Source organism: Equus caballus, chromosome 9, assembly GCF_041296265.1.
Source record: "Equus caballus isolate H_3958 breed thoroughbred chromosome 9, TB-T2T, whole genome shotgun sequence".
NCBI classification, from domain to species: Eukaryota; Metazoa; Chordata; class Mammalia; order Perissodactyla; family Equidae; genus Equus; species Equus caballus.
In genome coordinates this window covers 25,041,967-25,058,322 of record NC_091692.1, presented here as the reverse complement: position 1 = coordinate 25,058,322, position 16,356 = coordinate 25,041,967, and the positions used below count along the sequence as shown (strand labels likewise).

At 38.2% G+C, this 16,356-nt stretch overlaps 1 protein-coding gene across 3 annotated transcripts in view; it reads right to left on the bottom strand.

Moving 5' to 3' along the window:
* Window positions 1-16,356, bottom strand: part of TOX (thymocyte selection associated high mobility group box) — a 291,760-nt gene that overhangs the window by 273,667 nt on the left and 1,737 nt on the right. The window lies entirely within an intron of this gene.

Genomic DNA, 16,356 nt, shown 5'->3' with positions numbered 1-16,356 from the left:
ATATTAATAGTATTTAGGTCAAATATTAAAGTTGTTCATTTGATTCTGAGTTTACTCATGTTCTATTAACAAGATTATTTATATCACATCTAAGATTATAAGCTCTGGAAGTGCACAATGTTTTTTTCTTTCTCCATCCCTACGATTTAGCACAGTTCCTGGTGCATAGTAACCACTCAGAAAATATTTAGTGAATAAATTAACCAACATTTGCAAATGTCACGCCGCTGGAAGCTGGGTCTATAACAACTCTGTGGCATGGGCTCCCAAACCCGTGGAGACACAGGCTACGGGATCAAAGAGAAGGAATTTGCTTCTCGTTTTCATTCACTTTTTGTTCCATTTTTATGGGACCTTGTGAATAAATGTATTTAAATTGCAGACATACACGTTGTTCTTTCCCCTGGCCTGCCAGTTCGGATGAAACTTCAAAAGATGTTAAGAATTGGAAAAGCTCCCTGATTTGGGTAAAGGAAAAATCTAAAATGCTCATCAGCCTAAGTGGAGCTTCTAGAAGAAAACTCATCTTTTTGTCATTAAAGAGAATATCCATTATTTACATGTCTTGACTGTTTACAAAGAATTCATTTCAAAATCAGGTTAAGACTTCAATGAAGTAAAGGAAAAAACAAGCAAACAAACTCTGATTTAATGGCGTGTTATGAACATCAAGTAGATTGGCATTTGTTAGGCAACCTTGCATACACACATCTAAAATCTACCCCTGCCGGCCCATATAACCAGAAGTACTGTTTTACCAAGACAGTTCAGTCCACTGACGTATGTCCTGATGATGATGGAGAAAGGATGGCTGCCCAGAACAGAGCCCATTGTAGGCAGGGGAGGATGTAGGTAGGAGAGCACCAGTAAAAGGGAATCTAAGAAAATAAGTTTAAAGGAATCTTGAAAATAAAGTCAATCATCATATAAATTACATGAGCGTGTGGTAGAAGGAAGGGAGGGAGGCAGGAAGAGAAGGTGGGAGAGAGGGAAGGAGGGAGATAGGAATCCAAGCTTCAGCCATTTGTTATGTTGTAGGTTTCAGTCTGTCCTGTATCTGCCCCTACTCCACCTCCAAACCACCACCACACTCCTTTGATTTCTTCATGACCCTTTCCTTTTCTCGGATTTTCCAAATTCTTTGCAGTTTAGGTTATATACTAATGCCTAACGATATAACACCACTCTTGACTACCTTCTCCCATCACTAAGCATCAATATTTTTGCCTGCAACTATGAGATTTTTTTCTTCCATCTACACATTGGCTATCTGACTCCTTCTTGCATCACCATTGTCTCCCTTTAAGCATACTGCCACTACGCCCATGGCACCAGCAATTATTGAGCCTTAGCTAAAGTATTCCATTTTAGTCTAAGATCTAGTACTTAGTTAAGCTTTCTTATCAAAAATAGAGAATAAGTGAAAGTCTGGGAAAGAATCAGGGTGAACAAAGTGTTCCATTCTCTGTGGGAGAGATGACCTAACAAAATAAACTTCTGCAAGGCCTCCAATCTCTTTCTTAACAATAAGGACAAAAGACCATTATGTTAGTTCATGCTTCTCAAAGTCACACCCCTAGAAGCCAAGTGATATGTCAAGAGAGTAGAACTATCTTCCTGGAACTTAGTGTTGACTCAATTGTCAGTGATTTAAAGTACCATATTCACATTAAAACAGACATGGATGCATTATGGAATATAATATAAAATCCACATATTTCTTAAAGATGAGACATCAGCCTTTTAAAACCTATGCTGACTGCAGAGGCACTGCCAGCGTCCTCCTCCGGCCCTTAGGGGTATAAATCCATTAGGGCGCTTCTGCAGAAAAATCTGAGGACTTTGCTACGCGGATACTTGAAGATAGTGAGATACCTTTAAAACTGCTGATAGACATTCTGAATATATTTGGACACTTTAATATACTTTGCAAATTTACTAATAATTGTATGTGTATTTATCACCGAACAAGAAATTTCAGCAAAGTGATTACTAATAACTTTGGAATTTAAGTCAGTATGTGTATATATGTCTAAGATGACACACAAAACATCAAGATTAATTGCTAATGATTAGTCTTATCAATTAAAAAAAGAATTTGCAGGTAGACTACAACATTCTAGTGTGCTTTAAGAAATTTGATTTCAATATAAACCAACCTTTTGGCTGAAGTATAAAACCTCTAAAAGCTTATTATTCATCTATAATCTGAAAAGTCATCAAAAAACAGGTCAATACCCGATTATTCACTTTATCATATCATTCCCCCAGGGAGTCTTTTCTGGTACATTCTTTTTTTTTTCCCTCCCCAAAGCCCCAGTACATGGCTGTATATCTTAGTTGTTAAGTCCTTCCAGTTCTCCTAAGTGAGCCACCACCACAGCATGGCAACTGACAGACAGGTGGTGTGGTTCTGCGACTGGGAAATGAACCCAGGCTGTCGAAGCGGTGAGAGTGCTGAATTTTAACCACTAGACCATCAGGGCTGGCTCTGGTACATTCTTATTAAGGCTGACATTAGCCCACTTACAATAAGCAATTTGAATTCCACCCCAGCTTCTTCCAACCCATTCTCTATGTCAAGTTACCACCTTCCTGAAACACAGGACTGACGTTTCCATTTTCTCGTTCCTAAGCTGTTCCTGGTTCTCTGTTTCCTCATTCCCATGAGCTCCTCCACCTTCACTATGCCCTATTTCTCACTACAGATACCTCAGTCTCAACCCAGGCACCACATCAAATTATCCTCAGATAGCCCGGGATATCTCACCTCCACGATTTCCTCATTTTATGTCTTCTGCAGTCTTTTACTAGAGGAAAACTTTTTATTCATGAATAATTAGTGTTCATCTGTCTCTCAGATAATCAGAATTCTGTCACTCAATGTGTTTCCATTTTTGCTCTGACTGTGAGAGAGCAAGAGCCAAATTTAAGGTTTAATTATAGTGATAACACCTAAGCCTGAGAGGTACTCCTGTATTTCTATTTCCCAGCTACAAAGTTCTGCATTAATACTAATAGCCTTATTGTACCTGTTGCTTTTTTAAGTTGCCTCAAGTCATTTTGAAAAGAGGTAGAAGTCTAAAAAATAATTCAAAAAATAGGAGTAACTTTCTTCATCCTCACTGCCTAATTTTTGTTTTGTTTTGGTGGGGAAGATTGGCTCTGAGCTAACATCTGTTGCCAGTCTTCCTCTATTTTGTATGTGGGATGCCACCACAGCATGGTTTGCTGAGTGAGTAGGTCTGCACCCAGGATCCGAACCTGCGAACCCTGGGCTGCCAAAGTGAAGTGCGTGAACTTAACCACTATGCCACCAGGCCAGCCCCACCGCCCAATTTTTAAGGCCAACTGAAATGCCATTTCCTCCAGGAAGCAACCTGGATTCCCCAGAACTTCAATTCATCAATCCTCCTCTGTACCAGCCAGCACATCCACTACAGACTTCATATCACATCACTTACATCACAGCTGTGTTACAGTTATTTGTACTCATCTCTTGATTAGCCACAGAGAGGCTCCCCCTGCCTCCCCTTCACATCAGCATGAGGCTTTGCACACAGTTGGTGTTCAGTAAATGCTTTTCAATTTCTAAAAATGAATTAAATGTGCCTTATTACAAAGCCAAAAGCTTCTTCAGAAGGGCATTTCAAATAAAAAAGTCTACTTCTTAGGCCGAACTATTCTCATTTCATCCCTCTGCAAATATTTGTATGGGGACCGCATGAGAGCTACATGAAAATAAGAAAGTATAACGTTTCCAGCGACACAGGCTTAAGTGAGGCAACCGAAATAGCAACTACTTTAATACTTTTACTGAGATGTTCTCTGCTTGATAAAGTTCATTACCAGGATATCATCTTTAAAAGTGAAATGCATTCAGCTGACCACTTTTTTTCATTTTGTAAATAGATTTTTCCTTGCCTGAGCTCTCAGTATAAAGCACAAAATAGTCTTCCATAACATTAGAAAATGTCACCCGGTACATAAAGCAAAATTTTTTAAATAAAATAGATTTTTCTCCTTTAGCATTTTAAAGGTACAGTAACGCCCTCATACAGCACTCACCCTGTACGGAATACCATATTAAGGCCTGAATCACCAGCCTGCAATTTGGTACCTTCTAAAATGTGTTGAGGTAACATACTAGAGCCCCGAAGGAAGTTGAGTCCCCATGGGATATCCTAAGGCTATAAACTCACCATCTTTTGAACATTACCCTACTTATTACTGCGGTTATATTTAAAATGACCCTGGCACTAATCTTTTTCTCACCTATTCAAAATGACACAGAAAAGTAGCTATGTGCTAAATTTACAACCCAAGTGCCAAATTTTCACATCACATCAAATGAAAAATTATATATAGCATATTCATTATGAATTCTTTTGCTTTTACATTAAGTTCTTGATCAGTCTGGGGTTATTATAGTCAAAGTTACCTCACAAAGGAAGTTTTACTCCACTTTGAAAATCTCATGTGTGCTAGGTTTAGACATCTCCATAAAATGAATGGTATACACCCCCACTGCATCTTGGCCAAGAAGTGACAACAGAAATGAATCTTTGACCTTTAAGTTTTCAGCTGAAGAGTTATTTTTCTAAGAAATGAACATTCATATATTTATTAATGTCATTTTACCATAAGCGCTGTATTCTTACTATTTTTAACCCAAATTCAGATCCAATTTTATGAACCTTCCACCTCTCAGAAATATATCCTTTCTTCTCCACCCACCCTCCAGACCCTTTTGAAAGACTGCAAGTTACAGAAAGGCAATTGACCTCGGTAAATTTTTCCGCTGGCTTACATTTTTTCTTTCTTTTCAAAGTACTCTTTAGGGAAAAAAAAAAAGAAAGAAAGAAAGATAAACACACTTCATAGAACAAGTGCCATAAGAAAAATATGTTCTGGCAGGCTTTTCCCAACTTGCAACTGAAAAGAATTTACATCATCCAAGTGTAAGCGCAAAGAGTAAAAGAAAGAAATCTCAAAATGGATTTCTGTTCCACTTTCAAACTCCAAGGCTGAGGGAACACAAGTGTTTCACTTCAGTGAGGAATAACGAATGACTTCAGGACACACACACCTTTCTCTTTTTGGAAAAATTGCACATAAAAGAGCATTTTTTGGCATGGCTGACCTGCCGAGATATGGAGCTAAGCAGAGTCATGAATTCACTCACTCTGATATGCACACATGATACGCAATTAAAATCTCCATTCACATTCCTACCGGCTTGTCAATCATGAGGAAAGCCTTTTTGACAACATTCAGCGAAGCGTACCAAGTAACCGCTCAACAGGAACTTAAACAGTAACAGCTTTTGTTACTAGCAAGAACAAATTTTTTACCAAGATTGGGTTCAGTTTCTAAGAAATCACTCTGCTCTGAATTTTAGGGCTTTTCATTAAAAAGGAAAATGTGTCAAAAAGATTTTGTATGGCAAGCTCTGTGATGTAATATCTAGAAAATATCAGATGTATAAAAAAGTCTAGGCTTTTTAACTGGGGGAATCTTTCTAACTTTTCCCGTTTAGAACAATGAACAATGATGTTATAAAGCAGTTTACCGGGGCGCGGGGTGGGGGGAGTGGGGTGGGGGACGTGATATTTCTAATTCATTCTGAAATTTTAAGTTTTCCACTAGAATTTTAAAACTTTTAAAACAGATCGGGACTCTAATCTCACTCGAAAAGTGACTGACCAGTTGATAAACCAATGGGAGAGTGACTTTTTTTTAATCATAAGAAGAATATTTAGCATGTCAGAAATACTGCATGCATCAAACCTTTCAATTTATGGAGCTCCATAGAAAATATTATGCACATAAATTCTTTCCAGATGAACCCAGGAGGTACTCTGCTCATAACTTAGTTTCTGTTGAACATCTAATCAAGCCTGTGCCCTTCATAATAGCACATTAGTGTGCCTTAAAGCCATAAATCCATAAAAACAGGGCCCAGTAAAATTGAATATAGGATGCTTGTTAATCTGCTGCTGTGTCTGTTTTGAACAACTAACCTTGGATTACAAATTTGAAACAAGTTAATATTATCAGATATTGAAATATTTGTCTTCTTACTTACTCTGCTCTGTAACTGAGAGAGCAGATGCATCCTGACCATTAGCAGTCATGACAAATTGCCTTGCTAATGAACGTTACACACTCAAAGTGCCATAACTGATTAAACTACAATTTCCCACTACCAGCTAGAGAGAGAGTTGGGGACTCCAGCAGTGGGCAACTCTGATATTCTGCCAACAGGCCTTCAGGGCACAGTGTGATGGTTAGAAAAACACTCTAAATTCCATATGAACATATTCTAAAAGCCTATGTGTATACAACAGGTTTTTAAAGAACATTAGATAAGACCGCTTAGGTTGTAGCTGATGAGCCATGAAAAATGGATGCGTTTTAACTGTTTGATACCCTTGCAAGTATGAGATAAAGAATATTCTCTGGTGTGGGTTTTTCTCTCTCTCTCTCTTCTTCCCTTTCCCCGCCCCCAAAACATTGCGTGTGCTTTGCATTTCACATAAAATCTTTCTTTTGTCAGTTCCTTTGTGGGTGCAAAATTGGCAGCAGTTCAAATTCAAAGTACTCCTATTCATTTACTGACCAATGTCACTCTAGTTCACATCAGCCAGCGAGCTAAGCTCTAAAAAACATAAAGGACTTGCTTCACCACTGACGAATAATGTGTACATTTTTACAGAGCTTAAATCTTAATGCTTTCCCTGAAACTAACAATACAGTATATCTTATCATTCCTTTTTCACAAGCAGGCAGCTGCTGAAACGCTTGCCACTTCAAAATATCAATTGCTTGCCAGAGTTTTCCTCAACACACCCTGTCAAACTCATGTATATTGTGCAATGAAAATGGTGCAGGGCTGAAAGCTAGAAATTGTGTCAAATTCTGCTGTAAGGGTACGATGTGCAAAGAACAATATATGACAACCGGAGAGACTACAAACAATGGCAGTGGAGCCAGGGACTTCATAGATCACAACTGCGCCTGTACATATTTTAGTGTAGGCATTATATATTTAAAGCATGACAAATGTACCATTGTACATTATGTGCTGCACAAACAGAAGCTCCTCCCACTACTTCGGCTTTTGCATTTCTCTTGATGATGGAAACACAGTTGAGTTTCATTTCTTTCTCTTCTTTTCAAACATTTCAGGTTCTCAAATTATGAAGGAAAAAGACACGGACAGACACATAAGGTTATCAAAAGGAGTCACAGAAAACAGAAGACAATAATACAAGATGAGAAAATGAGATCTTGTTCAGTTAACATTTGAGCTTCTCTCTGAGGACACAAAAGCAAGGATTATCTTAAACACCAACCAAGGGTATCAAGAGAACTACACTATCACTATGCCTATAAATTGTTGTCTACCTAATTTTAATGCAGATAGGTGCTGGCTTATTGATTTGCACGATTTTCTAGCAAAACGAAAATCCCACGTGAACATGTTGTGTGCAGAAAATATGGTTTAAGAAGCTTTTACTATTATTGCTTTCCTATGCCAAAAGAACAATTAAGCAAATAATATTTCACTACTGTATGAAGTCCATAAACTAACACGGACTCCTGGATTCCTGTCTGTTTAGATTTTAAACATCCCTTCCCATTTCCAGATTCGCTGTTTACTTGTAATGATTCTGGTTATTGAAAAGTTGTTTTTCTTCCAAATGCCTCCTTAAATAACATGTAAAATCTGAAAGCATTCTCGCTTTGGAACACACCTACTTAATTATAAAGGGGTTCGGGGCTAAACAACCCTCCACTAATTCAGTCAATCACTGTGGAAATGGAAACACGTTTATGGGAGAAGATTAGCATGAATATATATTCATCTCCTGTATGACCTAGGTTAGGTTACAAAACTGTATCACACAAGTAGCGAGGAGTGGAATTAGGTGACTCGAGGCTAAGGAAAATGAACAGATACGCTTTTAAGGTGTTAATAAATATTTTGGAAAGAGAATAGGTGGTTTAGGTGCTTATGGGTGCTGACCTTTGGTGTGTTGATTAGCGGGACAATGGTGCATTATTAACACGCAGCAGCTGTACCTGAACTGCTGCCATGAATATAATAGCCTTTTACAGCCATCAGGGGAGTGAGGTAGGAGGCCTTTATTAACCACTAGACATGATTAGCACATTATGTGAACTTTAGTAGGCAAATTATCTCTTATTGAAATATAATGTTGGTTATAACTAATTGTAAACATGATTTTTAAAACTTCCCAATGAACAACTCAATGTTTTACTATCGTTCAGCTCATTATGGGCTGGTAATGGATGAAAACATGTTCTATTGTGGGCCATACTCACGGGAGCTGAATCTCAAAAGGCAGACGACGTCACTGAAGGCTGACTTTGAAATTATTTGGCATTACAAGTTCAGGGCTATTAGCATACATGCAAACTTTCTCTCTCTAATTAAAGTAGAACTGTTCACGAACTAGAAAAGCTGCTTTGGGATTTTTCTTCCTCTTTATTTCTTTAAGCAGTTCTTAAAAGATTAGTTTTGCAATAAATTTTTGAGAGTTACCTTGAAAAATAACAGCATAATTTATTTCAAAAAGCTTAATTTTGGGAGAGAAAAGATTATCCCATTAGCCTTAGTAACTGAACACAGTTCGGAGAGTCCATTAGGAACAGTCTTTTATGCCCTGGCAGAAAGTCATTAACATAAAATAAATCATTAGCTTTGATAGTAAGCTTCTACTATCTGCAGGTTTCTATGATTAATGTTCATGACTGCATCTGCCAAATGATAGAAGATACTTTTTGTTGAAAGGTTATCCTGCCTCTTTATTATTAACATTTCTCTTTATACAATTGTTACTGGCATTTTAGGCTGAGGCATATTGGCACAGAAAGGAAGAACTGGTTTCTACAATGGTATGAAGACGCCGATGCATATAACACTTTACCCATCATTTCTTAAATTAAATATTTAATTGAGTTAAAAGACTTAAGAAAATCAGGTAGTACACAGATATGCTTTCAATGTAATTGGACTATCTTTAGACCCCGCTGGTCCATTCGTTAATTAGTCTTGCACATTATATTTCCCATCTCTGACCCATATATCAGAGGAAGGTACAGAGGGGAAAGCGTGCTTCCCTGAAGTCGGAAACTCCAAGAGGACATTTGCCTCTGCCGCAGTTATTCTCAACTTTTATTTTATCTTCTTCCACTGCAAACAGGCCACAGCTCCCGTCAGTAGCATCTCTCATTAGGTGCAGTGACTCTCTCAATGTGGAGAGGGAAAAAGAGGTCCCCTGGGGGCCTTATCAATATCTGAGGGAGGGAGATTACAGACTGTACCTACACATAGCCCATTTTCCCAAATTCACCTTTGACCCTCTAGAAAGGTTATCCCTTTCACTCCTTTCCTGAAAGAATCACTAGTCTACAATTTTGGAAAACACATTTATTCCACTAGGGTAGCGGAAATAGAAGAAATGGGATGAGAATACAGTATTTTTTCTAAGATCTACCATTGTTTGAATTTCTGAACATCTTTCACCATAGGATTTCAGACTAATCTACTCTTGTTGACTCCTTAATTCTCATAAAGCTTCCTTGACACAAATGTAAATTATATTTTCTCTAGTGGATACATGGAAGACTGGGAAACAGGTAGATTAATGGTTTTAGGGTCAGAACTTTTTCCAGACATAGAATGAAGTCAGGCTTCCATAAAGAATGGGAAAGGAAGGAGGAGGGAATCATATCTTTTCATGGTTATATTTATGTTGCCGAGGGGTAAGTCAACACGGTTTAAGGGCCCCCAGTTTTTATCACAAATCTTCAACAAAAACCAGTTTTTTTCTCCAGAAAGGCCAATGGTTTTCCTCAGAAACATCTAGTTCTTTAGTTCTTATTACTTTATAGTATGCCAAATTAAAGCCTTAGCACTATGAAAAGCATCTTCTCCTGTGAAATATGGCTAAGTTTCTTAAAAAGGAGTGGTAATGAGGCATTCCTACTAGCCAGTATGATTTCCTTTGTTGTTGTACACATTGATGGATTCTGCCACTTAGGATGAATTTTCAAGCATTTATGGCCAGAAATATATCCATGAAAAACATAAAAATACACACCCACCCAAACACACACACACCAATTTTTCTGACTAGGTCAGAGCCTCAGAAAGGGGCTCAAAGACTTTAACTAAAAGGCATTTTATGCAGAAGCTGACACTGTCACTATTGTGGATCAGATACATGTAACTTGTAAGTCCATGTAGTAACTCAAAATATTTTATATTTTCTTGGCCATTAGCAAAGCTTCTTATCAACCCACCATGGCCTTTGTTTAATTAGGAGTCCTTTCAAGACAGTTTCATAAAAGCACATAACTCAGGGATGAAAAATAGTAAATACTTGGCTAAAGCAGAACTATGTAAAACTCCAAAGTGAAAAATGGACAAACAGAAAAGCATTAATTGTGACACTGGTTTCATGACCTTTGGTATTCCAAATATAGATCAACGATGATTTTTCATGATTAAAATGGAAATCTGAAGATAGCTTTTAAAAGGTAACTTTAAAATTTTTAACCAAGTAGGGCAAACTTGCCATAGATGAGTCCCTCCTGTCATGAAAGAGCAGGGGGTTCTTCCGGGCATCATCCTCCCTCTGGTCTTTTCCGCAGCACCATCACCATCCAAGCACAGAGCAATGCAATGTTCCCACTTTCAAAATGAATGCTATAGGGCGAAACGTTATCACCAAGAGAAGCTCATTCAGGTTAATGTGAATTCCATGTCTCAAAGCATTATGGAAGAGATGCTGTCATTAACAGTCTGTTGGCACTTCCATTACAAACCACATTTCTAAGCAGTTTATAACTCAACTGTTTTTAATGAGAAATTGCTCTTCAGGACAAAACTTGGCATGCACAGCTTAAACAAAAAATTCTCAAATTCATTAGGGCAGATGTAAGCTGCAGCTTCCTGGTGGACAGTCCATTTAACACAAGTCACTATCTACTGCTGGTCCTATCAACCAGTGGAGATCACAGGCCATCTGGCTCTGAAAAGTGTACCTTCAAAGAAGATCAATTGAAAATATATCGATAACACCAAAGTGGAAGTAAATGAAAGGAAAGAAAGTATCCTTAAAATAGGTAAAAGCAAACATTCCCCTCTTTAAATTTTGTTTTCAATTCAATTTAAACAAACAAGGCAGCATTCAAGTATTTAGATGCTTCACACAGAAGCCTCTTGCAGGCAAACACTATAGTTAGGGTTCTTGGGGCCACGGTATTTATTTACTACGGTTTACGACGATTTGGTTTTCTTCTAAAGGTACGCATTTTAGAATCTTGGATTTGGTTGCATACAATATAAATTTTATCTTAAACAATTGATAAAACTTTTTTTCCTCTTTTTTTTTTTGAGGAAGATTAGCCCTGAGCCAACATCTGCTGCCGATCCTCCTCCTTCTGCTGAGGAAGACGGGCACTGAGCTAACATCCGTGCCCATCTTCCTCCACTTTATATGTGGGACGCCCGCCACAGCATGGCTTGCTAAGCAGTGCATGGGTCCACACCCGGGATCCGAACCAGCGAACCCTGGGCCACCAAAGCAGAACGTGCGCGCTTAACCGTTGCGCCACCGGGCTGGCTCCGATAAAATTTCTTAAATGTAATTGTTTAACAGCATTTAATCAAATCATGCTAATTACATTTCATTTCTATTGAGATATAAAATAAATATTCTACCTTACGACTTCCTGGACACCTTGGGATTCACATTCAGATAGCTGAAATGTAGGATGACTAGTTAAATGAGTTCTGCGTGTCTAGCTATTCCCAGTTTAGTAATCTAAGCATATTCTGATAACTCATAAGTATGCTAACCCATTACTTCCTGTAAGCAGAACTCACCTACCTTACTGTATGCCAACTAAAGATCAGGAGATCACAGTTCCACTTTCATTCTACTTCAGAGTCTAAATAAAGATTTCTCACTGATAAGGGATGTTCAAGGAGCTGTTTCCCAGCTCTAAATACACTGTGCACAAAATGTGGGGGGCTGAGGTAGAAACCGTGATTGCTTAGAAATATCGGCCATAGCTATTTTTCCTCTCAGCACCCTATCTATGTTTTCTTAGTTTATTACAGTGTGACCTGATGCCATTCATTCAGATGGGAGAACGGAGAAAAGAACAGCCTACTTTAGGATTTAAAAAGTGGATATGGGCTTGAGGACTGGCAGATTCTATTTTCTGTAACCAGCAAATAAAGTCAGGTACTGGAGAAGAGTGGATATGTTGACATGACTATGATAACAACGACGGTGACCAGCAAAGGGAGCATGGGACCCGAGATAAGCACAACGGTGAGTCAACGACCTGAGGAGTGGGAGGAGAGTGCTGATTAGAAAGTAGGTTCAGATTAAGATGGAAGAGGAGCAAAGCCAGGGTGAAGGCTGCTCCAGGATTGGGGGTGTTTGGGAAGTGGGTGAAGAGGAGGGAAGAGGCACCAGGCACACACACGACTTGCGCTGAGGGCACCCTTCAGTCAGGATGGGAGTGGTCGCCAGCAACTGAGAAATATCCCCAGGGTCTTGTCAACTCTCTAGTATCCTAGCAAAAGGTCAGAAAGTACTAAAGTAAATCATCCTTCATAGCTAAGTAAGACTTTCCCCCCCAATTCTCTAAGCTATTCCTCTCTTGAACTGAGCCCATCAAAAAAAGTACGACCAAGAGGAACAGTCCTACACACTAAAACCAATACTTAAGACCCAGTTTGGGTACCAAGGAAGCCATTGTTAAACTTGGAACTTTCCCTCCTTCCTCCAGGTTCAAGGGCTTTACTTCTATCCTCTATCCGTAAGCTGCTTGCAATCACATCCCTAAAGAAAAAAACCTACAATAAGCAGTCAATTCGATAATATGTAAATTTCAGTTTAGTTTTTCTAACAAAGCAAAACATCAAAATGCTCCTTAATATCATCATTCAGTAACTTTAAAAATATATGATAAACTGTGAGAATACTAAACTATGTAAGTTATGTTAAAAATAACATTAAATCTCTCCAAAGTTCACAACTATAATTTTTGCATAGACGTTTAAAATTGGAATTTGTGACACTGAAATATCCCACAAAGTCAAGATAGCTATATTTGAGGGTTTTGTATGATATCTGATTTAGTGGCCAAAACCACATGATTGCTCTTTCTTACCTACAAATTTATTTAAAACATATTTAAAGACCTCAAAACTTAGGAAAGATGTCAGCCAATAAAACTCCCAGGGCAGTTTTAATTACACTAATGAGGCCCCAAATTATCAACTATGAATTTCCCCAAATCCTAGAAGTTAAGGAGGTGGATAGAGAACTAATCAAGCATGATGCTCTAAATGGCTTATAACCCTCCCTTCCTCCTCCTTCTCCCATCCTCGTCCTTTTTCTTACACTTATTAATTAAAGTAGGAATAATGACTCCACCTTAGTGTGCTTGCAAATCCTTTATTTTAGATGTAATGAGTTTTGCCACACTAAAGCACAATACATAATACTCTAAATAGGAAAATAAGCTCAAAGGTGATTTTGCAGAGACAATAATGAGTCTTGTTTCTCTCAAAAGTTATCAGACGTCCAATGTCAGCCCTGACATTTTAACACAGAGTTCATCTCAAACAGGTCCCTCCTCCTATGTTTATATGAAGAGATTATACGCTGTCCTTCCTTATCTCAATGACAAAAGCACAATACTCCAAACATCCATAATTCTTTCCTCTGTATATAGCTGGTATTAAGCATGGGTTCGTGTTCTGGACTTTCCTGTGTCTAAATCAACCAGAGAAAAGATTCAGGGCTTGATTCCACAAAAGCAGCCACTGAGAACAGTAAAGATCATTATTTCCTCTCCCACTGCTGGCAGAGGTCAGCATCCCTGTCATTAGCCATGTCATAACATAATTGTATTACTACTCCTTATGTGAGCAGATACTGAGCAATAACTGAACACATCACATCATTGTAAAAATGAAAAAGTGCCACTTCTTTGTCCCAATTTAGCATAAAATCAGTGAAAACAATCTTTAGAAATGACACTGCACTAAGAAACTGAAAGGAACTGTTATTACTCTGTAGGTATATATTTAAACTGATGCTGACATCTTCAACTAAAACAAAAAATAGGACTCTATTTTACTACTGAACTCCAATTGTGAGCTCCTGCAATCTAATTTCTTTGGGTAATATTCAGTTCACTGAAGGGATGCAATGTTACTTAAAAGTCTTAATTAGATGAAACTCGATTATGGTCCCCATCTCTCAATGTCTGAAATATAGCCGTGCTTTAAGTTGCAAGTGGTGAACACTGTTACTTCGAGCCTACATGTTTCTGTCCAGTCTATGAGCTATGGTGCTATGTGAAAGGCTGACCTATATACAGCAACACGCCATCCATTCTGGCTGTTTGAATAAGAGATGCCTCACGCAGTTGCCATAACCAACATCATTCGCATTGTTCTCACTTTTCTCCTGCAATGGGCTACGTGAAAATGGAGGGCAGTTTGCACAGTGATGTGTTCATAAGGTAATGCGCTCTTAGAAGAAAGCAACACTAGATTAGACTGTTTCCAAAAAATTCTTCCTATAGAGTTTATTAACTGAAAAATGTAAGAAGTGTTTTGGCAATCTATAGAGCAGCAGCGCTGGAAAATGTCAGCAGAGTAAAACAACCACATTTTAGTTTAGAAAAGCTTCAGGAAGAGTGTGTTCATTTTCTCAATTAGGGTCTCTTCTGACATTGAAAAAACGTCAAAGGGGAAACTCTAGTTACAACTGCCTGATCCTGAAGCACAGAAAGATACTGGTTCTGCTAGGATGTAGCACACCAACTTTAGGAAAGTGTTGACAGATTTAAAATAAAGATAATTAGTAATTTATGATCTTATCATCCTATTAAAAACAAATAACCTGACAAAGCCACTGTTTCTTATAATAAACTACATATTCATTACCCCTCTGAAAGAGACAAGGTTTACTTTGCAGTCCTGCCTCTTCTGGGGAAGTCTGATCCAACTTGTTTTTACTAAATGTAGACACAGATTTGTTATTTCACCTCTTTGAAACTTCTGCCCATCTTCCATACCCCTGCAAATCCACTTGAGGCCCTGCAAAAATGGACGCTAGTTGACTACATTCTAAGCAAGTAAAACTGTGGAGCTGGACAGAAATTGTGTATCAAAGCTAATCGCGATGGAGTGGAAAAAAACAGTGCCTAGGCTGTCTGAGGCCTAGCAAACCTACTCAGTACATTTAATATAAGCAGGGATTAGTGACAAATATATTTGATAGACTGCTACACAGAGAAGAGCAGGAGAAGGCATCCTGGGAGAAACATTTCCATGAAGTCTTTTCCTACTATTAGAAGTATATCTTATGACTTTGCATCTTTAAAAATCCATTATTCCCTGGATAACTTAAACAGAAGACTTGCAACTAGTCTATAGAAAGGGTGGCTAATTTGCATTTAAAAAGAACAGTTTGTCCTCATACACCGGGTGACTTAAAAGGAACTTCAATGAGCTAGTAAAGAAATTCTGAAGACTTTCTAAATTAATTTATTCAATTCACAGCACAACCCACTAAAATTATTTAAAGCACTTAATTGGAAAATGATTTAATATATTGAAGTAATTTTTGATTTTCCAAAGCATTTAACTTTTAAATTAAATCTGACCCTCCTACCACAAGAATGACGAGTGAAATGTGTATCCAAGTCATTACCTTCTTTTTGGAGCCGAAAATCACTGATAAATTTAATAAGATTTGTCCAGTTTCACCGTCAAAATGGTTCTGACCTTTTGGTTCCAGTTACTACTGTGGAATATGTCTTTACTATCCAAGACAGGACTGCGACTTTATCATCATTTTTATTAGTATTAGTAATAGTGTTAAAAGCAAAATAAAATGTGACCAACACAAAATAGCTGCTTATAAAGGCAAAACAGATTTTAAAATAAAAGAACTATGTTACCAACAAATAATGAAACTTCATCACACAAACTTCCCTCGTCAAAGTTACCCGTGCCTGCCAACTTAGCCCTAGCAAAGGGCTCCCTGTACAATGAAAAGCCATTCTGCCTTGTACAAGCCTAGATTTCCCTCATTTCAAACTTGCCTCAACATCATCGACACACAGCACATCCCTTTTACTGGGTCTTACACTGTACACAGCACCCAGGATCTTCTCCACAGGGTTATATCTGTGGTTCACTTAACTCATAGCTGTGTGTGTGTTTGTGTGTTTGTGTGTGTGTGTGTGAGTGTGTCCCGACTGACCAAGACTCGGTGCTGCGAG